The sequence below is a fragment of the Nuphar pumila genome, chromosome 1 (assembly GCF_984573655.1).
Source record: "Nuphar pumila chromosome 1, dmNupPumi1.hap1.1, whole genome shotgun sequence".
NCBI classification, from domain to species: domain Eukaryota; kingdom Viridiplantae; phylum Streptophyta; class Magnoliopsida; order Nymphaeales; family Nymphaeaceae; genus Nuphar; species Nuphar pumila.
This window is the reverse complement of record NC_143249.1, coordinates 155,041,774-155,069,464: the sequence shown is the minus strand read 5'-3', so window position 1 is coordinate 155,069,464 and position 27,691 is coordinate 155,041,774.

Below are 27,691 nucleotides of genomic sequence, written 5' to 3'. Positions count from 1 at the left end.
GGGTGTTTACACAACCCGCCTATGTATTAAGGCTCATTTTAGTTGTTTACTTTTTGGTAACAATGCAATGGTCACAATTCCTGTGGCGACCCCATCCCTGGTAATGAGATATTCTTTCCAAATATCAATTCAATCTTTATCTTTTTACTTCCTCGTTCTTCTTTAATATCTTTATCATGGCTGGTGACCTTGCCTAGGTAATAAGGCACATTTCAGTTATTTGCTTTCATTATGAAAGTAATGATGCAACGGTCACAATTCTTGTGATGACCCAATCCCTGGTAATGGGATATTTTTTCTAAATTGTCAACCTAACTTTTAACTCTTTCTTGATTCATTGTCTTCATTATAAATTTTCTTCACTAGTCTAACCCTTCTTTATTCTGCAGAAAACCTTGGCATTATCGAATGGTCCAAACAAGGTTCGAGAAAAGAACAACTTCACCTCACTACAGCTTGAACAACGTTAAAGAAATGAGTTCCCCAACTTCAGTAAGAGGACAAAATCAAGCAAATAGTGATGACATCGATCCAGCAATGTACAAATTATTTTAGAGGATGATGACCAAAATGTTAGTTGAACAAGTTGAGGCAAATCCAGAAAAGGCTCCTACTAAAAAGAAAGCTAAAGGCAAGGCAATTAAAAAGCACATCCAGATTGCCAAGAAGAAAATTCAAAATGATGATACCTCAGAAGAAACATATTTTGTGAAAAAGATTTCTGATGATGAACTAGAAGCATCTTTGCCAACTCATCCAACATTCAAAAAGCAGGTCTCAAAGCCCGAGTTTGTCAACAAACCAAAGGAATGGCTAATTGAGGATTCAGTTGAAATGCAATTAAAGGAAATGACCAGAATGGGCATGGATTTACAGACCAGGGACAAAGGCAAGAAAATATATATAAGCAAAGATTTTTATGATGGACTAGAAGGGGATGATAACCTTAAAGACCTTCCTAGGAAATTTATCAAGTTTGATGGATCCGGTGATCCTAAAGCCCATCTTGCGATATTCTTTGTTGATTGTACAAGATTCAAAAGAGACAACCTAGTTTTATTTTGATGCTTCCCTCACAGCCTAGATGGAGCGACAACAAAATGGTACGCTGAGCATGTCAATCCCACCAAACTATGAGAGTTCGATAAAGTCATCAATATGTTCATTAAAAGATTCATGTTCAATATAGAGGCCTTACTAACATTGAATCATCTTTGCAATCTCAAACAAAAGGAAAATGAGAAGGCTCGGGACTTCATTCGTAGGTGGAGATCTATCTGCAAAAAAATGAGGATTTTGATTTTAGAGGAGCATGCACTCCAAATCGTACTAAACAATTTTGCTCAACCTCTGAGGAGTCTGATTTCCACTTTCCCATCCTAATATTTTATCGAGTTAACAGAACGAGCTGAATGGCTTGAGATGGGAATGGAAAATGGGGTCTATGAAGGCATTATTCTTGCAAAAACAATCAAGATGCAAAGAAGAAAGTGCATTTCACGTTCTCTGCCAATGACTCTAGTAGCAATAGCAAAGCCAACAAGAATAATCACAGCAACAACTCAAGAGGTTTCAAAGGCCAAAAGGGAAATTTTTTCAAAAATAATAATAATAAGCCTCTCCAATCTAACCTTCAGCAAAAAGAGAAAATTCAAGAAAAACCAAAACACAAAGACTGCAGTAATGATAGGGAGTTCACGCCTCTAGACCAGCCTTTAGAAAAAGTCATGGATTATATGTTGAGAAAGGGAATGATCAAACTTCCTAGAGTCGCTGATCCTCTATTGGTCATGGGCAGATTCAAGAAGCAGTTTTGCAAGTTTCATAGGACAGTAGGACATGACACTGAACATTATTTTGTCCTTAAGAATATTGTCCAGGACTGCATTGACAAGAATCTTCTCGTAGAGAATGAGAAAGAAGAAAAATCAGCCATATTATCAACTCCATTCCCAGATCATATAATAGCAGTAATCATGGAACATCTCTTCTAACCACAAGATCATATTCAGCCATGTTCCCATGAAGATGTCCTTTCACAACATCAAGTTTGAGTCCTCCAACAATCTCAACCTACTATGAAAAGGTTGAACATTATTTCAGCCTTGGACAAGGTAAATTCATTTGGTGAATCAGCTAAGGCATCAACCAGTGTGGCCAAGAGAATTCCAGCATTTTCTTATAAATTCATCAAGAAACTGGCCCTTAAAAAGGAAGCATCAAAAAAATTTGCAAATTCAATTTAGAAACCAATCACAGCTTTATCCAATGTGTCTATCCTGGAATTAGCACGTGCTTCTACAAAACATCAAGAAACCTTGGATAATTTACTGAGAAAAATCAAGGTAAAACCAAACATTACCCTGGAGGACATGGCACAAATTGTGAACCAGGCAATGACCAACACACCCATTACTTTTTCTGATGATGATTCGCCAAAGCCACATACCTTCCATAATAATGCCTTATACATTGTGGTGAGAACTCAAGGAATGACAGTTCCTCGTGTACTTATTGATGGAGGCAACAACCTCAATATTTGTCCAGAGATGACTGCAAAGGCGTTGGGTCTGAAAGAAGAAGAATATCTACCAGACCCCATCACCATATATGGTTTCAATAACCATGGGCAAACAATAAAAGGGAAAATCTTCTTGGAAATCTTCATCAATTACTCAATACATATTGTTCTTTTCCATGTAGTCAATATACCACCAACATACAATCTTCTGCTTGGATGAACATGGATCTATAATGCCAATGTTGTTCTCTCAACCCTCCATCAATGTATCAAATGGTCAAAGGGAAGAATGATCACTACCATTCTGGGCGAAGATTCGAAAGAAAGGCTACCTCAGCCAATGATCCCTCACCCAATATTCACAACAGACATCTCTAGTATTAGGGAAAATAAGAAAGTCAGACTCAGCGAAAGCATAAAGATGTTGAAGATAGAAGAGGTACAGACAACAAAAAATGTCACTGCAACGGTCCAATGGCAAAGACCCCATTTCTTCAAGTTGGGAGGATGCCTTGATTACCACCCATTCAAAGATCATCCCCTATTTCTGCAGTTTTCTAAAGTCAAGAAGGGATTTGATCTTCTGCTAAAACATAGTTACCAACCTTTCAGAGGAATGGGTAAAAATGAAGATGGTAGGGTGGAGCCAATCATCTCTACTCGGTATTCAGCACGTGCAGGATTGGGATTCATGGGCCAAAGATCCAACAAGAGAACCATATTTGTTAAAGGAGCAAAATAAGAAAACTAATGCCAAAGTAGTCTGCTATTTTCCTTTTGTAGGGACAATATAGTCCCAATCTTTTGTTCTCCTTTGTCATTTCATGTAAATCTCGGTTATTGTTATCACTGAATTTTACTCGTCACTAAAAGAATGATGTTTTCTTCATATTTTTGGTGCTCAATTCTCTTATCTCTACTTTTGTCTCTGTCATATTCTTTGCTTTCCAATAAAAAGGTTATTTTTGAGGTTTGTGGTTTCTCCTAAAAAACCCTCTTTTCATTTTAAGGTCTGTTAAAACATACCTCCCAAATCAATAAAAAGGCTCATTGTCAATTGTGAACACCCCAAATTTTTCAAAATTTTCTAAAAATGACCCTTTTGCCTCTAACCCCATTTTCTGAGAAAATCAAGTCATTTCTTCAGATTTTCTAAATTAAATTCCATAAAGCTATATTCAAAATTAATTCAAGATCCGAATCCAGTACTTTAAATCCATATTTCCTCCAAAAATCTGGATCAAAACCCATTTCTGAAGAAATTTTCTCAAAATAGCTTTTAAATTCTCAGAAAAATTCATTTTTGTAAATATTTTTGCAAAAATACCAAAAAAATAGTTTTAATCTTTGTTTTCTCACAAGCTTTAGGACTTTATTCTAAAAATGCAAAAAAATGGAAAGATAGTGCAAAAACCAAAAAAATTAGGAAAATTATGAGAAAAACAAATGAGTTTAAAACTTTTAAATCAATTTTGCTAAAAAAATCATTTTAAAAACATTTTTTATGAAAGCAATTTTTGAAGGAGCCTCTTTTGGAAAAACCATTTTTTTTTTACGAATAAACCCTTTCTTCCATCTTCTCCTTTTCTCCCCTTTTTGGTTTCCCTTTTACGAAGCCCTTGAGACCCCTCTTCTCAGATGGCTTCTCCTTCTCCACCTTCCATCACCAGCGGCCGTCACCTTGGCCCTTCATCCTCAACTACCTACCCTTCCCGAACCATCGTCCCCTCTCCTTAAGAAGGGGACGATGAGGAAACCCTAAACCACCCGTTTTCACCCCATCATTGTTCTTCTTCTTGGTTCCTCCTCTTCTTCTGCCTTCCTCTGGTTCTGTTCATTCAACAGAAGGAAATCAACCTTCTCTACAACAATACACAGGAGAGATACATCTCCCCTTAAAGAAGACCTCTGCTCCCTCCTTCAGAATCGCAAGCAAGCCAAAGTTAAGAGGTTCGTCTTCCTCCTTCTTTCGTATTGTCTACTTCTCTTTACTGAAACACCGCCCTGTTTCTCTGGTTTTTCTTTTCTTTTCTCTTTTTTTTTCTTTTATCTTCATTAAAGCATCCATGTAACCTCGGTTTACTCCTTAGCAAATCCAGTTTACAGATATGCGATATCAACGGGATGAGGGATCCCAACATTTTGTTTATCGCTTTGTAATTTATTTCATTGATTTTCTTCAATCTGTGTAAGCATGGATCTCAATTCATGTGGTCCATATCTAATGTCCTTTAACTTTTTTTCTTTTCTTTCCCCATTTTATTAGGTAACATCTTTTGATTGAGGTAATCAACATGTGCATTCATCGGATATTCCCTTGTTGAAGTCTGTGTAAAATCGTTCATTCACCCCCTTTGCTTCCCATTCGTCATCATACTGCATAAACCCTGTCCATTATGCATTAATCTCCACATCAATGAGGTAATTGTTATATTCTACCTTTACTTTCAATCATTATATGAATATTTTGTGCGTCATGGATCAATAAATCCACGCCCTATGATCATGGGGGTCGTCTGCATCTCATTTGCACCATCCACGATATCTCCATTACATTTATTGTCTGCATAGTGTATGTATCATACATCATCAACAAACATCAGCATAGTTGAAGTTTACATCTACAGAGATGACGATCTCATTGATGCATTTCATTCCTCATTGATTAATGTTAGCATCTTCCCCTTTGCAGCATCTTATGCATTGATGTCCATTTCGTGTCTACATTTTATTTTGATCTCTTAACTATGTCCTGTTTTATTCATGTTATAAATCCTGTTTTACCTCACGTTGAACTTAGTGGAGTTTTTCCCTGCGGAAGATCTGGGACCAGATCCAGGTTGATTGAATATCACGTTTGAATTATCAGTTACATAATGTACATGGTTATACTGTGTTTTGTGCATCAGCCTTTTTGATAGTTTTATACCGTCAGATCCAAGGCAATAAATGTGTTCATCATTTGATGGTAAATAAAAAAAAAGGGGGGGAATAAGACGCCACATTGATAGACTATTGCAATGAGACTAAGCAGTATCAAGACTGTCGTTCCCAGGGACATCTCTGAAGAGTTCTGAATATTCAAAGGTCCTGAGTTCCTTTTTTATCTATTCTGCCTTGTGGGATCTACATATGCAAAACCTATTTATGGACAAGCTGATCAACTCTTGTTCTTTTGGTTTTTTCGGTCTTTGTCTTTTCGTAATAATTTAGGACATGTTCTTTATTATCATAAGTAATATAGTTCTTTGTTCCAAAGTTATGTTTATAGCTTATACCATTGCATTTTTTGTTCTATTGTCTTTCTTTTTAGTCATGGATTTTATCACAACTAGCGAATCACTTTGATTCCAAAGCTAAATTAATAGCCAATGTGGGCATGATTTCACATTAGAGATCACTGCGCATGAAAACCATAACTTAGGGAGGCTTTGAGAATGATTAAGTAGTAGCGTATTTTTGGGTAAGAATTCCAATACAACATTAAGAGTTTATGCATCCTGTAAGGCTTTTGCTTACTGCTTTGTTGGAGTTGCTAGCTGAAGATTGTTCCACCGATTTCCATAAGTGGCTGTTGTGAATTTGTTCAGTAGTTTTAGCAATCCTCATCTAAATTAGGGGCGTTCCTAAGATGGCAAGTCAACTTCTTTCTTCTGTGAGAGATGCTTGAATACCCTCTTCTGGATTCTTGTTTAGACTGAACTTGGTCTGCAACATAAGTTTATATGATTGGTTTTATTTTGTGGGTATTTTCCATTATTTGAAGTTTTGGGATGCACGGTCATTTGAGAGCATCACGACCCCAGTTGATTTTTCTGGTGCAAATTACGGCTTGGTGTGTAGTTTCTGGGTTTTCAGTGTGATTAAGAGTGTGGTGGTTATTATTCTTCATCGTCACCTTGTATAAATTTGTCATGCATTTTCTTTAAGGAGTTTCACGATGTTGGTCGTTATGTTTGGGTGGACTTGGTATGCATTTCAGTGGGATTGTTACTCTGTCATGCTGGTTCCCTTGGTGATACTGGAATGGAAGATAGATGTACATAAGGATGTTGCCCGGCTCCCGCGACAAAAACCAGACAAACCAAAGGCTCAAATGCCACGACTGTCACTCCATCAATACATCCTGTTGGTTTCCTTGATTTTAGAGTATCGCATGTTGATGCTTCTGACTTAATGCAGGTTAATCCAAGTAACACCTGCAGCTCCTACAACAGGGCACAAGTTTGGTGTGTCTATGGGAGCAAAACACTACTATTTCAAAGAACAAGCTCATTATTGTATTACCGAGTATCTACTAAGCTCTTGTTGGAGTGAGTCCCATCCAGTTTCACTCAGATTCGCGGCAGTAATTCCAGTCCAAGCTAACTTGATATCGACAACTAATGGCTGAAGCAAGCTACATCATCAAATAGGCCCCTCCGATGGGAAAACCTGAGTTGGAGTCATAAGTCTCACATGACTTCAGCATCTATAAGCTTAAATCAGCCCGATCACTATCATTCCCACAATCCTGGGTGCCCACAAAGCAGTTGGAGGAACGGATTTCATCATATGAGATCGTGATGTGCTGAACCAAGAGCCTAAGGCCTGATTCCAACCGTTAGCTGAGGTAAGTATCCATCACTTTCAGCACCTCATTTGGACATACACTGTCTCATATATCTGCTATAATTTTCTGCACCTATATGCATACTATGCTGCACCCTGTTGCCACTGTGTATGTACCATCCCCTTTCTTGCACCTTCACCACTTACTGTCACCACCTCCAGCATACATACTCACCTCTAACACTTCCTGCACTTCATCATCTGGCACAACACCTATACCACTCATTGTAGTCACAGCTGCTGTAGATTTTGTCTACTCCACAACATTTTACATTGTTATCATGGCATCAACATACAGCCATGTCTTGTAACTACACACATTGCATTTGCCACTTCAGCTCATATATTTCTCATTGCATATACATACATGTTTTCTCACCAAATATAAAAATGCTATATGCCTTTATTATTTGGTGTTGATATTGTGTTTTGCACATATATTTTTATATGTACTTCACTATCAGCATATACATATATTCTTTTAGTTTCAATATGATATCTTGGATTCTTTGTATTCTGTTTTGTGCTAACCCTGTTTTTGCAGGAATGTATAGAAAAGGTTGATTTCTTTCCTAGATTAAAAATTTCAATTTCAGAATTGTAATAGTTGGATTACAATAGATTAGAATGAATGAGCATATAAATATCATTTGTTGCATCATTTTCCTTCATTTCAAAGTTTCACAAATGGGAACACAAATGACACGTGCACCATTTCGTAAGAGGTAAATTAATCCTAAGTTGATGATTTACATCAATGACCATAGTCGAGATGTAAACAAGACTTAGTATTTTTATCTTTTATAAAATAACACTGGATCCACACTGGATCCTTTTCAAAATCATCATATTTTTAAATATTGTTTCTTTTATTAGAGTTTAACTTAAAATTAGCTCAAAACATATACCAATGGCCATAGTCAGGGTATATTGAGAGTTGATTTCATTTTAAATTCTATAAAAGCACCAAAAATGTATGTTATTCTTTACTTGAATTTAAATGTGGTTATTATATAATATATCCAATGACCATAGTCAGGGATATATTATATCTTCAATCTCATTCTTAATTCATTTAAAGAATGAAATAACTTTTCAAATTTCAAAATTCAAATTCTTTAAAGTCATTCATCATTTAGGATAAAATGGCATCATATTTTCAAAAATTCCTTTTAAAATCCAAGTGGTATTAATATCTTCTTCAATCAATCTTCAATTCTTGTAAGATCCTATTCATCTTCTCATTTTCAAAATTCCATTTTATCTTTAAATCTCAAAGTTCAAGTTAACTTTGAAATTTCACATTCATTTTACATTCAAAAATTTCCAAATCAAGATTTCAAAGTTCAATCTGACTTTGAAATTCAAAATTCATTTTATATTCAAAACTCCAATCAAATTCAAAGTTCAATTTAACTTTGAAATTCTTGATTCAGGTTCAAGCTTCAAATTCAAAGTCCAATTTGACTTTGAAATTCATTTGTATATTCAAAATTTAATTCTCAAATCAATTTTGAAAATTCCAAAAACCAAAGTTAGATCCTAATCTCAACTTGGATCCAGATTTCCAAGTACAATCTCTACTTTTGGATCTTGAATCCAAATCCATTCTAAGATCCAGAACCTAATTCTACTTTGGATCTCAGACTGCAGATCCAACTCCATTTTTAGGATCCAGAATCCAACTTCACTTTGGATCTCAGACTCCAGATCCAATTCCATTCTAGGATCTAGAACCCAATTCTACTATTGGATCTCAGACTTCAGATCCAAATCCATTCTAGGATCCAGAATCCAATTCTACTTTGGATCTCAGACTTCAGATCCAAATCCCTTCTAGGATCCAGAATCCCATTCCACTTTGGATCTCAAATCTTGGATCCAATTTCAATTCCAACTTCCAAAACCAATTCCCTCTCATTTTCAGATTTCAAAGTTAAATCCACTTACATATCATGTCTAGATTCATTTCTATACCATTTGGATTTCTTAGATCCATTCCCAAGTTCAAAATTCAAAGTTCAATTCCACTTCAAATATTCATTTCAAAAATCCAAGTTCAAACTTCGAAGTCCATTTCTGACTTTGAAGCCTCATTTCCTCTTGTTATCATCTACAAATCATTCTCTTTCCCAAAATTAAGATTCATTCTTCCAAACTCTGATTTACTTCAAAAACTTAGAACTTCTCTGATCTATTTCAAAGTTCTAAGTTAGATTCAATCATTTCTTCACTCCCTTATCAAATTCATCTCAGAATACTTGGAAAATTTTCAAAACATCTTTCAAAAGAGCATACATCCTTGCATTTTGCACAAGCATGATTCTTTATGCATTTAGATTTGTAGAATAAATTCTTAGCAAAGCAAAAGGCATAAAATTCGACCCTTGGTTCGATTACCCCTGGTAAAGGCGCCAGGAACGGTCGAACCTCGTACCGACGAGCGGATCCCGTCTCCCAGTTTTCCCGCAAATATTTCAAAACGAAGGCGAGCTATTTAAAAAAAATTCAAAATTAAGGTCAAGTGAGACCCTCAAAAGAGTTCCTCTTCTTCTTTTCTCTTCTCTCTTTCTTTCCGTTATTTATTTTCTCCCTTCAAAAAGGAGGAAATAGAGGTTAGAAAGGAAAAGAGGAGGAAGAGAGAGAAAATATTACGAGAGGAAAAATTTTGCGATGATCACAGATTTGATGCCCCTCTTTGCTACTAAGCCGGTTGAAAGCCGAGCTTAGTGGCAAAGATAACACTCCAAATTTTAAAAATGCCCCAGTCAGCAGGTCTGAACTGGGTGTGGAAGAATTATTTTGAAAATATGGCTTTTCAGGCTTAGAACCTTATCCTGAATGGTTTTGGGGAGACGAAATCCTCGAAATGATATGATTGAGTAAAAGATGAGGAAATCGTGATGAGACTTTAGATGGAAATTCCGAAATGGTGGGAAATGAGAATTTTGATCAGGTCTCGTGGGTGAGACAAGATACTCTTATTGAAATGATTCAGGTTTAGCCCTTATCCTGGATGGGACGAAGATATATCAAGAAAATGAATTGAATGAGGAAAGGAATACATGAGAACCTTGATGGGACATTTTTGGAAAATGTCTCGTGAAATGAAGCTCAAATATGATCCTATCCTGGATGGATATATGAAGCATTAATTCCTCAATGGGAAGAACTATGATGGGACTGAAGGAAAATATCTCGTCAAAACGAGACTCAGGTTTAACCCAAACCTGAAAGGAAGATACCTCACGAAGCGAGGTCCCGGGTTAACTCTTGGTCTGAATGAGAAATCTACCATACGGATTTCTCAAATGGAGAAACCATAATGGGACCTTTGGAATTTGGACGAACAAATCCGAAAGGAGTTTTTGCGAAAGGACGAAATACAGGGTTCCCTAAAGCTTTTGAAAAGGGAGGAGAAATTGGGCGTCTCATTGCTGAGACTGAAATAACTTTTGAAATCTAATGATCTTTCGCAAGAATATTCAGGTTTTGGCCCTTATCCTGAGTGGGTCATCCATACAGAATTCTTCAATGAGAAAACCGTGATGGGACATGAAGAGATACTTTCTTCAGAGGCAACTCTTTTGGAAAATATAAACAATGCTAGGTTGCATCAAAATGGATATTTAATGTTTATTTCATTCTTGGAATAGCTAGAAAATTTTGCCAATAAGATAAAATCATAGTAGATTCAAACGCTTCTAAATGTGCATGTATGTGCAAAGATATTCCCTCTTTTACCTAGAGTATTTCCTCCAAATGAGGTTAACCCCTCAGTTCTAAGAGTCAGATTCAAAATTTTTTAGCGCTGATGATTTTCTTCAAGGAAGCTTATCCATTTCCCTGATATGAGAATAGAAGAAATATTCTTAATTTCATAAAATCAAGTAATGAAAAGATATTGATAAAAGAATTTTGCATCAGAAAAGATGACTTCTGGCAACTTTGGCAGTTTGATATCTGGGTGTTTTCCCATGATGATCCTTTTGCACTCTTTTTGAGTCATTTCACTTTCTCGGTTTTTCACATCATCCTTCATTTGGATGTCCTGACTTTTCTCTCTTTTTCAGAGAAGGGTACGTCACAAACTCCTTCATCTTGGAGATGTTCCGATCCTTCTTTTATCTCAAGGATTCTTTTGATGACATTGGCTCAAAAGGTCTTTAGATGATAGCAGAAATCAAATATCTTTTAGGGTTTGTCGGTAGGTTCATCACACTCGCCTTCATCTCGACGGTGATCTGAACTTTCCCTGGAAGGATTTGTCACAAACTCCGTCATCTTGGAGATGTTTCAAGTCTTCTTTGGCCCCAGGGGTCTACTCGCTTAATTCGCCTTCATCTTGACAATAATTGAGAGATCCCTTTTGCGGATATTTGATTGTAACTTTTTAAATGAAAATGAGAAGATATGGGTTGAGTGGATTCTTTTTATAGCTCAAGATATTTCCACTGCCTGGTTGCCAGAAAGTTATTTTAAAACATGCGCCATAGCCAAGATCAATATCAATTCGCTTTTGGCTTTTCAACATCATTGAAGATTTCTTTCATTGATTATATTGAGGATATTTCTCGCATCCTTTTGGTTGATCAACAGGAAAAGATTTTGAATCTTACCTCTTTTCGCAAAGAAGCTTCACACTTTTGAAAAGAAATACTAGAGGTAATCTGAGGTGATTCTTTTGTGTAGTAAGAATATTGGAGTTAACTGTTTTTAGCAAATTGGCATAATGTTCCAGAATTCTTTTGTGAAATAATCACTCAATATAGATTTTGATACATCCTTTAGCTAAAATTTTGGAGGAAATAACATGAAAATATTGGTTTTATCACACAACATTGGCTCAACAGGGACTCAACCTAAGAGTCGTAAAGAATATTGAATCCGTAGGGATTCATCCTACAGATTGAAATTTTGAAAAATGAAGTTTAATTTAATAGGAATTCAACCTAAGAATTTTGCAAAAGAATTTGTGGCTAATAAGAATTTATCTATAGACTGAATTTTCAAAGAATGAATTTGGTTCAATAGGATTTCAACCTAAGAACAACAAAAGAAATATGGATCAGTAGGAATTTAACCTACAAATTGGATTCTTGAAAAATGAATTTTGGTTTAATAGGATTTCAACAAAAGAATATAGATCAGTAGGAATTCAGCCTACAAAAAATGAATTTTGTTCAATAGGAATTCAACCTAAGAACTGCAAAAGAATATAGGTCAGTAGGACTTTATCCTTCAGATTGATTCTTTTGAAAAATGAATTTTTGGTTCAATAGGAATTCAACCTAAGAACCGCCAAAGAATACACATTAGTAGGAATTCAAACTACAGATTTACTTTTTTGAAGAATGAATGTGGTTCGATAGGAATTCAGCCTAAGAACCGTAAAAGAACATGGGTTAGTAGAAATTCAACCTACAGATTAAAATTTGGAAAAACGAATTCTGGTTTAATAGGAGTTCAACCTAAGAACTGCAAAAGAATATAGATTGGTAGGAATTCAACCTATAGATTGACTTATGAATGATTTGAAGAGGATTCAAAATGAGAACTGCGAATTAGTAGGAGTTCGAACTAAAGATTGTGGATCAGTAGGAGTTCAGCCTAAAGATTGATGGAAGGAATGGTCCTAAAAGATTTCAACCTAAGGACTGCAAATCAGTAGGATTTCAATCTAAAGTTCGCTGATCGGTAGGGGTTCAGCCTAAAGATCGAAAGAAATGGTCCTAAAGGGTTTCAACCTAAGGACAGCGAATCAGTAGAACTTCAACCTAAAGCTCGTTGATCAGTAGGGGTTCAGCCTAAAGATCGAAAGAAATGGTCCTAAAGGATTTCAACCTAAGGACTGCGAATCAGTAGGACTTCAACCTAAAGCTCGCTGATCAGTAGGGGTTCAGCCTAAAGATCGAAAGAAATGGTCCTAAAGGATTTCAACCTAAGGACTGCGAATCAGTAGGACTTTAACCTAAAGCTCGCTGATCAGTAGGGGTTCAGCCTAAAGATCGAAAGAAATGGTCCTAAAGGGTTTCAACCTAAGGACTGCGAATCAATAGGACTTCAACCTAAAGATCGACTGTTTTGAGAAGGAATTTTAGTTCAAGAGGAATTTAACTTGTGAGCCATATTGGTTTGACAGGGGTTCAACCTACGAGCTTTTGATTCTATAGGAATTCAACCTAAAGATCTCAATTTGAGAAGAAAGGATTCAACTTGTGGATTGAAATAGACCATCATAGTTAAGCTGTATGTGGCCTGGTTTTTCAGGATTAACCCCTTATCCTGAATGGGAAAGAAATAAAATTTTGGCAAGAATTGATAAAAGGTTTGATAAAGAATCAAAAGAATCAACAAAGCTTGAAAAATTAATAAAGAAGAGATTTGGCAGAGATTAATGAAGCTTTAAAAGAGGAGGAAAGACATTCAAGACTATCCCTTGTTTTGAAGAAATAAGGACCTCGTAGGACGAGGTTTCAGGTTTATCCCTTAACCTGAAGGGGAGGAGAAAAATAAAAAATAATACCTCATTAAAAGGAGGCATCAGGTTTATCCCTTAACTTGAAAGAGTAAGATTTTGAAATAAGAATTTGACAAGAAGAATTAATAAAAATGAATGAATAAAATAAAATTTGATAAAGATGAATAAAACTGATAAGACTGAAAAGAAGATTTGATAAAAGTTGAGAAAAGATTTTATCCTACCTGCATGTGGGATCTTTAAAATGAGAAAATCATTTTTTTTTTCGTCACAGCCCTTCTCTTAATATTTGCGATTATGTGATGTCAGTTCATGTAAATTTTGTTCAGTTTGCATCATCCACGGCTTGATTTCATTCAACACTATACATTTGCTTTCATCCTGCATCATTAGCTATTAGTTGATCTTACACATCGATGGTTTCATTGTATCTCATGTTTTTATCATTTTCAAATTATCTGGCATCCCTGCATCCCAGCATTAATGTGACCCTGAGATGAAAGATACAGGAGCCTCTTCATATTTCAGATATGTGGGTTCAAATGATCTGTTGGGACAATCTTCTAAAAAAACAAAAACAAAAAGGGATGAAGGGTGAAATCCATTCATGATCGTGTCCCCTACAGTATAAGAATGTGATTGGTATCCACAAGGTTTTCTCTAGAATTGTTGAGGATGATTCGGTCCCCTTTCAATGTTGCAATGTCTGCAAAACGTCCCAATTGCATCAACTGTAATATCCAACTGACTGGATCTGTGTGTTCTGGCCATCAAAAGGGATTTTGGGTTAAAAAGACCGATGATTCTAAACCATAGCTATGACTGAAGATTCAAAGTTGTTTGCTCTGCCTAAGCCTGGACAAACCTCGTCGTTCGACCCATCTCCAGTATGAGTATACTAAATCAAGGTTGGAATCACAACCCAGTAAGAATATGTGGTTCCCAGGCTGAGCTAAGGTGGGTTAACGGTTCATAAGATGTCCCAAATATTGTTATTAAGTCTGTTGAATTCTATAACTGGTTACAGGATTGTCGATAACTCCACCTGTGCTATTTATTTACTTTTATTTGTTATCATTTATTTGAAGGTTAAACTAGATGTCTCAATACTTTCTCTGCATTCACTACCTTAATTTGTTGATGAACAGGGTTCAGCCCAGGGAACTAGCCTTAAGCAACAATCCTTGTTCTCCATATTCTTTAATCATAGTTATTGCTTTTGCTAAGGGGGACTACCGAGATCAACTCACCTGTATGAGTTCTTTACACTTGGTCAGTGGTCTGAAAGGAAGGTGTTCCTATGCACTGGTTCCACCTGTTGTGAGATATAAGATCATTTCAGAAGGAGTATAGACTCCAATAAAATCGGGTGAGACATGCACCTCGACAAAGGATTTCAGAGGTGCTGAAGATATGCTTCTTGGAGAACTGCGATTTGCCTTTGCTAAATTTTCTGATGAACCAATATCATTTCTAAATTTTCTGATGCACATACATTTCTAAATTTGTTGTAGCCATCTCATTATCACCCTGTCACCCACGAATTAACGTGTCACATGCCACCTGTGTATCCCATTACCTTCTCTTATATTTATGTCATCTACTGTAATGAATTTTCCTTTCTGACAGCATCTAATCACCTCGTTTCTTTTTTTATTTTGACATATTGTATGTGTAACTGGTTGGAACCTACTCAAAGTATCTCTACTTTTGTCTCTGTCATATTCTTTGCTTTCCAATAAAAAGGCTATTTTTGAGGTTTGTGGTTTCTCCTAAAAAACCCTCTTTTCATTTTAAGGTCTGTTAAAACATACCTCCCAAATCAATAAAAAGGCTCATTGTCAATCTAAAATTTTCTCAAAATTCAAAGCCAGCCAGGATCCATAAAATAAGGGCAAGAGCAGAGGTTCGCAAAGCAGCAGAGCAAATTGAAGAGCCAACAGAGTTTGACTCGACTATTCAAGAATTGCCAAAATTTGCTCATATTCAAAAGCAGGATGAACCATTATCCTTGGTTCAGAATTCAACAAAGGATGTCAATATTGGCTCAGAAGATGATCTAAAAATCCTCAAAATTAGTTTCAGCCTAAATGAAGATGAGAAGAAAAGACTCATTTATTTTCTCAAACAACATCAAGAAGTCTTCGCATGGACTTATGAGGATATGACAGACTTGGATCCCAAACTGGTTGAACAACATCTCATGTTAAAGCCAGATTTTATGCCAATCAAGCAAAAGCTAAGGAAATTGAATCCCTGAATTAAGCAACAAGTCAATGAAGGACTTGAAGATTTACTAAAAGCAGATTTCATTTGAACCATTGATTATCCAGACTGGTTGGCAAACATTGTTGCAGTTCCTAAGAAAAATGACAAAGTCCGAATCTGCATTGATTTCAGAAATCTTAATAAGGTCACTCCAAAGGATAATTATCCACTCCCCAATATTGATCTTTTGATCGACAACATGGCAGGTCATGCCATGTTTTTTTTTTATGGATGGATACTCAGGTTACAATTAAATCAAATTGGCTGCTCGTGACTAGTCAAAAACTTCTTTAACCACACCCTAAAATACCTTTTGCTATATAGTCATGCCATTTGGGCTCAAGAATGTTGGGGCAACTTCTCAAAGAGAGATGGCCGTCATTTTTTATGACCAAATGCATAAGATCATGAATGTTTATGTGGATGACATTTTGGTCAAATCCAAAGAAGAAGAGAATCATTTTGATGCTCTTAGTCAAGTTTTTGAAAGACTTATTCTCTACAAATTGAGGTTCAACCATCAAAAATATGTTTTCGGGGTGGAGTCGGGTAAGCTACTTGGCTTTATGATCAGCAATAAATGGATAAAGGTGGATCTCGCTAAAGCAAAAGCCATCATCAATATGTCACCTTTGATCAATCTCAAGGAACTATGAAGCCTCTAGGGGCACATTCAATTTATTCGTCGGTTCATATCCAATTTGGCAATGAGGTATGAACCTTTTAATCATTTGCCCATGAAAGAAGTGAAATTAGAATGGGGACCAAAGTGTCAGCATTCATTTGAGCGCATCAAGCAATATCTCCTTAATCCACCCATTCTGAAGCCACCAGAATTGGGGAAATCACCCCTGTTATATATCTTTGTTAATCAAGTTGCTTGCAGTGGATTTCTTGCACAATATAAAGAAGGCAGCCGAATAAAATATGCTATCTATTATGTGAGCAAAACTTTAATCAATTATGAAAAGAAATACTCTCACATGGAGAAGACATGTCTAGCTTTTGTATGGATGTGTCAAAAATTGAGGCATTATTTGTTGGCGTCCAAAGTCAAAATTTTATCAAATCTCAATCCTCTCAAGTACATTCTTGAATAACCGTTTCTCAGCGAGCGGATTGCTAAATGACAAGTCCTTCTTATGCAATATGACTTAGAGTATGTTTCTCAAAAGTCAATCAAAGGCCAAGCCATTGCAGATCAACTGGCAAATTTTTCCTTGATAGAAGAGATTAAAGCAGAGGATGATTTTCCTATCGAGTGCATCCAATATCCAATAATCTCTGATTTGGAATCTATTTTTTGATGGATCCAAAAATACTGTTGGCATAGGGATTAGAATCTTACTGGTCACACTTGAGAAGAAAATGATCCCTTATTCTCTTAAGCACGATTTTTGGTGTACTCACAATATGGCTGAGTATGAAGCTCTAATACAAGGCCTGAGAATTCTAAAAAAAATCAATATCAAAAGAGTACATGCCTTTGGTGACTCATTACTTGTCGTCAGTCAGGTCAAGGCTGACAGGTGAAAAATAAAAAATTAATCCCTTACCAGAAGATTGTCTTAGCTCTCATAGACAACTTAGAAGAGTTTCAACTCAATCATATCAAAAGAGAATATAATCAAATAGTCGATGGCTTGGCCAACCTGGTTCCATCATGTCTTTCAAGGGTAGTGAATCCTATTGTTCTTTTGAAATTGAAAGACTTGATCACCCTACCTTTATTTCAGCCATGCAAATAAACCAGGCCGAGCAAAAGGAGAAGCCTTGGTATCAAGACATTAATAATTTTATCAAAACTGGTGACTTTCCACCAAAAATGCCCAAAAAGAGAGACAAGTGATTCAGTGCATGTCCGCCTGATATTTAATCTTTGTCGATGTTCTTTATCACCGTGGGTTTAGTGCTGAGTACTCTAGATGCTTAGACAAAGATGAAGTCATGGAAATTGTTCAAGAGGCACATGAAGGTATTTACGGTGGCCACGTTGGTTACCAAACTTTTGTCAAGCAAATCGTTTGAGCAGGGTATTATTGGAAAATCATGCAACAAGACTGCTACCAATTTGTAAAGAAGTGTGTCAAATGTCAGATTTACGCACCTTCCATTCATGCGTCGACCACGTATTTGCAATCTGGTGTCTCTTCATGGCCATTCTCTATGTGGGATTTTGATGTCGTGGGCCCAATCACTCCTGCTTGCAATGGCCACAAATATTTTCTTGCCACCACCGAATAATTTACTAAATGGGTTGAAGTTGTCACATTGCGTACAGTGGAAGGCCGCCATGTGGTTTCTTTAATTCACAAAAACATTATTTGTCATTTTGGCATACCACATGACATTGTTTTAAACAATGGTAGCCACTTCAAGAATGAGAGGATGAAGGCCTTTTGTTCAAAATTCAGGATTCATCATCATTTTTCAGCTCCCTATTAGCCTATTATCCTTAAGAGAATGGTCAGGCAGAAACCACCAATAAGATCCTTATCTGCATCATGGAAAGAAGCATTGAGAGAGGCCGTGATTGGCATGAGAACATCCATGATGCACTTTGGACATACCGAACCACCATTCGGACTCCAACCAATGCTACTCCTTCAGAGCTTGTTTATCGGAATGAGGTGCTATTACGTCTCCACCTTCAAAAGCCTACCCTCAAATTTGCATCACTCCTAGAATTACCGCTTGATCAATATCAGCAGCAAAGGTTGGTACAACTTGATTTGCTGGATGAAAGAAGGCACAAGGCACTTATCGTCAAAGGATAGCCCGACAGTATGCTAAGTCTATCATTAAAAAAAGATTTTGAGTTAACGATCTGTTATCATCTCAAAATTTTCCCCCCTCCCTCTGCGAGAGTGAGAGAATGATTCTGCGAGTCAAACTCGATCAAAGTTTTGAAAATTACTCGCCTCCGTTTTGAAATTTTGTGAGAAAATTCCGTGGAATGGGATCCGCCTGTCGGTACAAGGTTTGACCGTTCCTGGCGCCTTTACTAGGGGTAATCGAACCAAGGATCAGTTGTGTGCTTTGACTAAGTTAAATTATCTAAATCATGCTCTTTTTCCTAAAATGCACAGAGAATCAGGCATGTGCTATGGAATTTTGAAAAGATGCAAGTTTGAGAAATATGATGTTTGCTTGGGAAATTGAAATGTACTTGGAAAATGATTGGAAAAGTGCTTGAAAATGGGATTCTAGGGAAAACCATTGAATTTCATTAGAAATCAGAATTTGTATTAGAAAATGGATTCTCAGGAAAGTGGGAACTCTGAGAAAATCGATTTTGAGATTTGGATTGCTTTTTTGAGGAAACAAATTTGAGAATTTTGAGAAAATCAAGAACTTCATTGGAAAATGATTTTTGAAATGGAAAATGGATTCTCAGGAAAATGGCAACTCTCAGAACATCGATTTTTGAGATTGGAATAGCTTTTTCTAAGAAAATCGATTTCTGAATAGAATTTGAGAACTCTAGGAAAATCAATTTCAGAAATAATTCAAAGTTTTTGAGAAAATCAATTTTAGGATTTTAAAATGAAATCAAGAATGTGAAAATCTTGGGAAATCATGATTTGAACTTGGGAAATACTTGGAATCTCATTTGAAAATTCAGAGTTCTGAGAAAATCAAATCCTAAGAAAGACTTGGAATTTTTTTTAGAAAATCGATTTTCCTAAAATGGAATTGAGAAATAAGTGTGAAAATAATACAAATTGAATGAATGAATATGAATTTGAAAGAGAGTTCTTTGAGGAATCGGAAAAATCCTTTTGAAATTTTGAGAAATGCAGTGCATTTTTTGAAGTTAGCCTAAGAGTGTAGGTTGAATGTGGCTAATACAAAGATCACAAATCTTGGTTTTCTTCGTATTCTGACTATGGCCATAAATATGAATCCCACCAAATGCATGAACTCTCTAAGAGATCATGCACGTGACATTCGTGTCAACCATAGTGATTTTGGAAAATGTGCATATGCACCATATATCAGATATTGAAAATTGCAGAAATTAAACTATATGCAATGCAGTTCTATTCAAAGCTGAAAAATAACTCTTATTCTAAATTATTACAACTTGATATTACATTGAATTGAATGAAATAAGTAAATAAAAGTGTTCTTCTTGAATATTCCTGTAAAACTAGAAAACATTTTAGCACAAAAATATAGGTTTTTCTAAATTTATCCAAAAATATTGGAAATTATCAAATATTATTCAGATATAAACCCAAATTCATACCTCCTTTGATGTAAACATGTGAAATAAGTAATCAAATTCGAAAATAAACTTGGAAATTTGAAATTGGGGTAAAAATAACCAAAATACCCCTGATGACCTTGAAATCAGGGTTTTTTAAAAGAATTTTTGTAAATTTTGGAAATTTGAAAATCAAATGAAATAAAATTAAATACAATATGATGCAATATGATGATATGCATGAAAATTTATAAAATTAAAGATTGGAATTTCGAAATTGAGGTTAAAATGACCAAAATACCTCTAATGACCTTGAAATCAGGGTTTTCTGAAAGAATTTTTGTAAAATTTGGAAATTTGAAAATCAAATGAAATAAAATCAAACCTAATATGATGAAATACATGAAAATTTGGAAAATTGAAGTTTGGAATTTTGAAATTTAGGTCAAAATAACCAAAATACCCCTGATAACAAGACTATGGCCTTGAAACTAGGATTTTCTGAAATAAATTTTGCAAAAATGGGAAATGTGAAATGCAAATGATATTGAAATTAACCCTAATATGACATGACATACTCATTTATATGATAAAAACCCTAAAATGGTAAAAATATCACAAAATATCAAATTTGACTCGATTTTTGCCTGATTTTTGCCTCTGAATTTAAAAATAAACTAACACACAAAGCAAATGAACTTGGAATTGAGCCAAATTTGGCATGGACACCTAGACTAACCCTAAAAATAGAATGAAGCTCTAAAATCTATTTTTTTTTATTTTTTTATTGTAGAAAATAACTAAAAATCCTAAAAATCAAAATTTTGCCTAAAATGTTGATTCTAAATGAGATTTTGGATACTACAATTCCATAAAAAATTTCCAAATTTTATAGGGTGATAGAGGACAGTTAGGAAAAGGTTTTTTCCTTTTACATATTCTGTTTTTGACTTATGGTCGGAGCTGGACCGCTCTGGCAAGTCAGATCGTAATTCGGCGACTCTAGGATTTAGGGCAGACAGACAGGTTTCGGGAAAAATTATGAGAAAAATAGCAGACAGATGGGAAAATGGCTGAAATTCTGGAAAACGGTCCCTGACAAACATAGTAAGATTTCCTATTTTTATAGCATTGGGATTCGGGTTATGGTTTGAGAGAAAGCAGAGGATTATCAAAGACCTAAATCTCTGAAGTTCTTAGACATGAGAATCTGACATATAGGAAAATTAATTCTAGAAAAAATACTTTAGATTTTCTAAAAATTCTCAAATTTTGGAAAATGACAGAAGAAAAAGTTAGGAACAACTTCTCTGTTAGAAGTTTCTACATCCAGCCTATGGGTTGAACTAAAATGGTGGATTAGGGTTGGTCTATATCCTGACAAGGAAGAAGTGAGATTTTCTCAGAGGACTGAGAAAATCGATTTTTAGCAGGAACCAAAGCTAATTAGAAAAAGCTTGGAAAACATTGGAAAACAACAGACTCTAACATAGACTCACTGTATTTTTTTGAGCGAAATTCGGGTCGTTCATCTAGGAGATCCCAGAGGTTCTTGTCTGCTAAAACAGAACCTGGAATTTTGGGAGGGTTCAAAACCCGGTTTATATATATTTTGATTTATTAGAGAGGATCCTGAAACCCAAATAGATTCAAACTTTTGACAGGATATCAATAACATGTGGATATACTTAATATAAAAATTCTAAGATTTATTTAAACAAAATTCCTCATCAAATAAAGTCTATACCATGCTTACAAAATCAAAACCTATAGATTAACTAGACACACACTAATGAAATTAATGAGATATACTTAAAACAATAAACTAAACTAAATCACATGCCTAACATACGCACTCTATATGAAAATGAAGACAAATGATATTCAGGGGTATGAGGTATTTACTCTTTTTTTTTGTTGCTATGAAAAGGGAGGATCCGATCCATGCATGAGAGGGATCCTCTCTTTTAGATAGCATTAACCACAAAAAAAAACCTTTGTTGCAAACTTACGAAAATAAACCCTCCAGCCATGTGAATCCAGTTATGAACTGGATTCACAATGGCATCCTAAAGAGATTATGGGCTTACCTTAGATCAGCTGGGAAATGGCTGCCACTGTTGTGGAGGCTGTAACAGTAGCTGGAGCTTGAAGGCTTGGAGATTGGAAGAGGTGGCGATGGTGCGCTGGGGTTGCCTTGGTTGGGGAGGAGCCAATGGAGGGCCTGGTGGTTGGAGCTGTAGTGGAGAAGCTGCAATGGTGGAGCGGGTTGCTGCTGTGCCTTGGCCGGAGAGAGAAGCTCATTGGTGGTGGTGCAACTTGGGAACCGACTGGAGGTGGTAGAAGGTTGGAGCAAGGCTGCTACCTTGGAGTTTGGTGATGTGGCTGGGAAGGAAATGCTGATCAAGTAGAAGATAGAGGTGGAGGTGGCTGTAGCTTGATGTGGATGGAAGGGCTGAAGCAAAGGAGGAAGTGGGTGAGAAGATAGGGTTGAAAGGGGAGAGAGGAGGAACTCAAGAGGGGCTGGGCATGTAGTCCACCGTGAGGTATCTTTTTTTAAATTTTTTTTAGACAATAGGAAAGGAAAAGCTAGGGTTTAATGAAATGGACTTAGGTTTTAATGAGAGGGGCTAATGAGAAAGGAAAGAAAAAGACGTGAATGGGTTGGAGTAAGTAGGGAAAGAAGGAAAGAAGAAAGAAGGAAAAAGAAAAGAAAAAAGAAGATAAGGAAGAAAGAATGGAGGGAAGAAAAAGAGAGGGAGGGGTGATACATGAGTGGGCTGGACCAAGGAGAGAAAGGAAGGAAGGGAGAAAGAAAAAAAGAAAGAAAGAAGAAAGAAAAGGAAAGAAAGGAAGAAGAAAAGAAAGAAAGAAGAAAGGAAAGAAAAGAAAGAAAAGAAAGAAGAAGAAGGAAAGTAGAGGAAGAAAGAAAAGGAAATAAGGAGAGAGGGGTCTGGTCGACCACCTTGGTGGGTCCCACCTCTAAGAAAAAAGAAATAAAAATAAAAAAATGATAAAATAAAGGAAAATATAGCAAAAGAAAATGTTTATTTTATTTTTTTCTATTAAAAGAAAATACAAGTAGATAAGTCATCTCAGAGTGGGCTCACTTTCCAAATTTGAAATTCATTTTGAGAATCATAGGGTAGCACAGTCTTTCTAGAAAATCCCCGGACGAAACGAGCTATTTTCGGCAGTTTTTGCATTGAGCTCAGAATTTGAAGTTTCATACCCCGTTGCGAAGCAAATCCAATTTAGAATTTGAAAATTTGAATTTGAAAAAAATCTGGATTGTCTTTCTCGAGAAAAGATTTCTAAATTTAGAATTCTGGGGTAAAAATGTAAATTTTGAAAACCCAATGTTTGAAATTGATTTATAAAAACCTTTAAAACTCAATCTAGATTGGAATTTATAAAACTGGAGTTCTGGATCTCGAAAATGAAATGAAATGTAATGAAATGCTGAGAAATAATATGAAATGATGAGAAATGACATGAAATGCTATGCGAAATGCAGACCCTGAATGAAGAATTTTGGATATTGGAATTTTGATTGACACTTGTACCAGTTTAAAAAGTGTTAAAATTGATAAAATTTGCAAAATGATTCAAGAAATGATTTTCGGATTCTATCGGGCTAGAGTGACACTGACAATTAGGGTTTGAGCTGGATTGAACTGAAATGAACTAGATTGAGCTGGGTTCTAGGGTTTCAGAACTTAATTAGACTGACAAGACACTAACTAAACTGACATTTCTGACTAAATTTTCAAGAAAAGCTACCATTTTTAGAGAAATGGTACAAAATGATCACTTGGAGTGAAGTGAATTACGAATCTGAGCTAGGTTTGAACTAGAACAGAGGTCAGTAATACTGAGATGAACTAAAATCAAAGCTCGAACACTAGCTCAACTGACTGAACTCAGCTCAATTTCAGTTGAAAGAGCTGAAACAGGCTAAAATGGGCTCCTAGACACTTAGAAATAGTTTTGAACTGAAACTGGAGCACTTGAACTCCTGGTGAACTCAAGCTAGACTCTGGGGAATAGGATTGACTGGGAATGACTGACTCAGAGACAATTGGCTTGGATTTAAGTGAGAAATGATCCCATTTTGGCAGGAATGGTCAGAAATAGAAATGGTTTGTTCATTGTGAGCTCAGATGAGCCTGAAATGACTGATATTCTAATTGTTCTGAACTGACCAATGAGCTTGGTTGACTCCGATTGACTGAGGTTTGGGATGACCTAGGGGTAAAATGGTAATTTTCTTAACAAAAGTGGGTAAAATGGTAGTTTTTAACACAAACTTGGGGTTTGACTCCTATGTTACGACAATGAAGCCATACATGATACTTCAAGTACAAGGTTTTGATGATGAGCAAGTGGAATCAACTGCATTTCAGCTAAGGCTATGAAGAAATTGAAGAATTCAGTGAAGAATCTTTGAAGACTAGTGTGCAAATGTTTATTTCATTAAAAGTCTTAGATTCTTGTAAAAGCCTTACTTAAAGTGCATATTTAGGTTGCATTTCACCTTAAAAGTCTTTAGAAAAACTTTTCTAAAAAGAACCCTCATGAAAATCTTTTTAGAAAATCTTTTCTTAAATTTTCATGTTTATTAGTCGCCCAATAGACTTACCAGTCGACTAATCCTTTCGCGTCATATTTTCTAAAAAGTCATTTTTGTCAAATTAGTCGACCGAAGGTTTTATCAGTCGACTGGACAGAATGTATGTTTTCTGAAAAATTAGCAGCAGTCGACTAATGGTTTTATCAGTCGACTGAATAGAACATGTGTTTTCTGAAAAAATTTAACAGCAGTCGACTAATGCTTTTTATCAGTCGACCGAACAGAATGTTTGTTTTTCAGAAGATTTTAGCAGCAGTCGACTAAAAGATTTTTCAGTCTACTGATGATATTATCAGTCGACTAACTTTTCTTAAGTCGACTAAGTTTCAAAAGTTCAGATTTTCAAACGGCTCGATTAACAGATCAGTCGACCGACGATAATGGTCAGTCTACTAATAACTAACTATTAGTCGACTAACTGATGTTTCAGTCGACTAATTTTGCCGTTTTCTTGAAACTTCAAAAAGGTGTGTCTTTTCATTTTTCAAACGTTTTGATCGTTCGAAATGGACAGTTTTGACACCCTTTCATACTCTCAACATATGAAAACTATGAGCTATAAATATGAGTGCATTCTACACTCAAAAACATAAAATTCAATAGAATTATATTGAATTACTTCTTGCTTTTCACTCCTATTCATTCAAGTATTTGTTTTCTCACTCACGTGATATTTTCACTTCAGTTTTTCACTCAAATCACTTTGAGAGATATTGAATTCGTGAGTAGAGTGTTTCAACAACCTCAAAAGCCAATTGCATCTCATTTGCATTCAAAAGGAAGGCTCATAGGTTGTATTGTAAGTTGTTATTTCTTTTCTGTAAAAAGGACTCCTTTGTTTAAAGGAGTTGTTTGCTTTCAGTAGGGTTGTTACTGAAAGTGGGACCAGTTATGGTCTGTGTGATCTTGTAGTTAACAAGGTTGATAGTGGATAATCTCAAGCGGGTTTTGCTTGGGGACTGGATGTAGGTCGGGTTAGACCGAACCAGGATAAAATCTTGTGTTCTTTGTGTGTTTGCTTTGAGATTTGCAAAATCATTCTATATTCTGCAGAAAATTTTAAAAGCACTATTCACCCCCCTCTAGTGCTCGTTGCCTCAATCCTAGTGCACTTTCATTTGGTATCAGAGCACAGGTTTGCTATTACTTTGATTTGACCATCATCTAGCATGGCAACAACAACATCTCAGCACAAAGAAGGAAGCTCTTCTGTTCATCCTCCTCTCTTCGACGGAACAAACTATGGATACTGGAAAGTAAGAATGACAATATTATTGCAATCCATGGATCTCGATATCTGGAGAGTTGTTTCAGAAAAGTACCAAACTCCATCAACTAATTTCAGCCGATGGACTAATGATGAAAAGAAGACTGCTTCACTGAATGCCAAAGCCATGAATGCATTATATTGTGGCGTTGACAAGGTAGAATTCAATCGCATCTCTCAATGCTCTACAGCAAATGAAATTTGGCATACTCTTCTAGTAACTCACGAAGGTACGTCAAAGGTAAATGAATCTAAAATTGCTTCTTTAGTTCATAAATTTGAATTATTCAAAATGAAGCAAAATGAATCTATATCGGACATGGTAACTAGAATGACCGATATAACTAACACTTTGAAATCCCTTGGAAAAGAATATTCATAAGTGGATTTAGTCAGAAAGATTCTAAGGTGTTTAACTCCTGAATGGGAGAGAAAAACCACAGCTATTGAAGAAGCAAATGATCTCAATACTCTCACTCTTGAAGACTTAGTTGGTAACCTAATGGCATATGAGGTCCAACTTCAAGACAGACAAGAAGAAGAGCCTAAGAAGAAATCTCTTGCTTTTAAGGCTACTTCTGACTCAGAAAATTCCAAAGAATATGAAGATGAAGATATTGCCCTCATCACAAGGCAATTCAGAAGATTCATCAAAAAGGGAAGATTTCAAAGAAAGGTAAAGAAATCAGATTCTTCCATTCCCAATGAAGTCAAGTGCTTTAACTGTAAAAAGGCAGGACATATCAAGAAAGATTGTCCTCTTCTCAAAATCAAGCCCAAGGACCAATTCAAGAAGAAAAAGGCATTTCAAGCATGTTGGGATGATAGTGACTCCTCTTCCGATGAAGAATCAAATGAAGAAGTCGCCAACATGTGTTTTGTAGCACAAGAAGATTCGGTAAGTCAATTTGACTATGATAAGTTATTTGAAGCATTTAATGATTTATATGCTAAATTTAAGAGTCTTAGTTCTAAAAATAAAGAGTTAAAAACTGAAAATTTAACTCTTGACTCTCAAAATAAAGTGTTACTTCAAGAAATAGAAGATCTCAAGAAGGAAAATTATTGCCAAGCACTTGAGATAAAAGAAATTGGAGTTAGAACCAATCTCTTACAAAAAGAAATATCTAGTCTTAAAGAAAAGTCAAATGATCTTCTTTCTATAGTGACCAAATTCACAAATGGTCAAGAGAATCTAGAAAAACTTCTTGGTTCTCAAAGATGCTCGGTTAATAAAACCGGATTGGGATATAGCTTCTTTGATACTCAAAATAGACCAAACTATGTGGTGAAAAATCAAAGACATTATTCTCAACCTTTTGTTCATAGAACTAAACTTTCTAGTTCTAATAGAAATGCATCTAGATATGATTATTCTAGACATGTTTATTCTAAATCCTTTTATAGAAAGAATATTTATTATCAAAGGAAACCAAAATCCAAATGGATATGGGTTCCTAAGACTAACTCTCATGGACCCGAAAATAGAAAGGGGTCAAATGCTCTGTTTTCTGATTTTGTTGTAGGTACACAACATAAGGAGCAAATGGATATTGGACAGCGGCTGTTCCAAACATATGACTGGAAGGCCGGAGTTATTTTCCACCCTCCAAAATAAGGATGGAGGAACCGTCATATTTGGTGACAATAACAAGGGAAAAGTGATAGGTATTAGTAATATTGGTAATCCAAAATTTCCC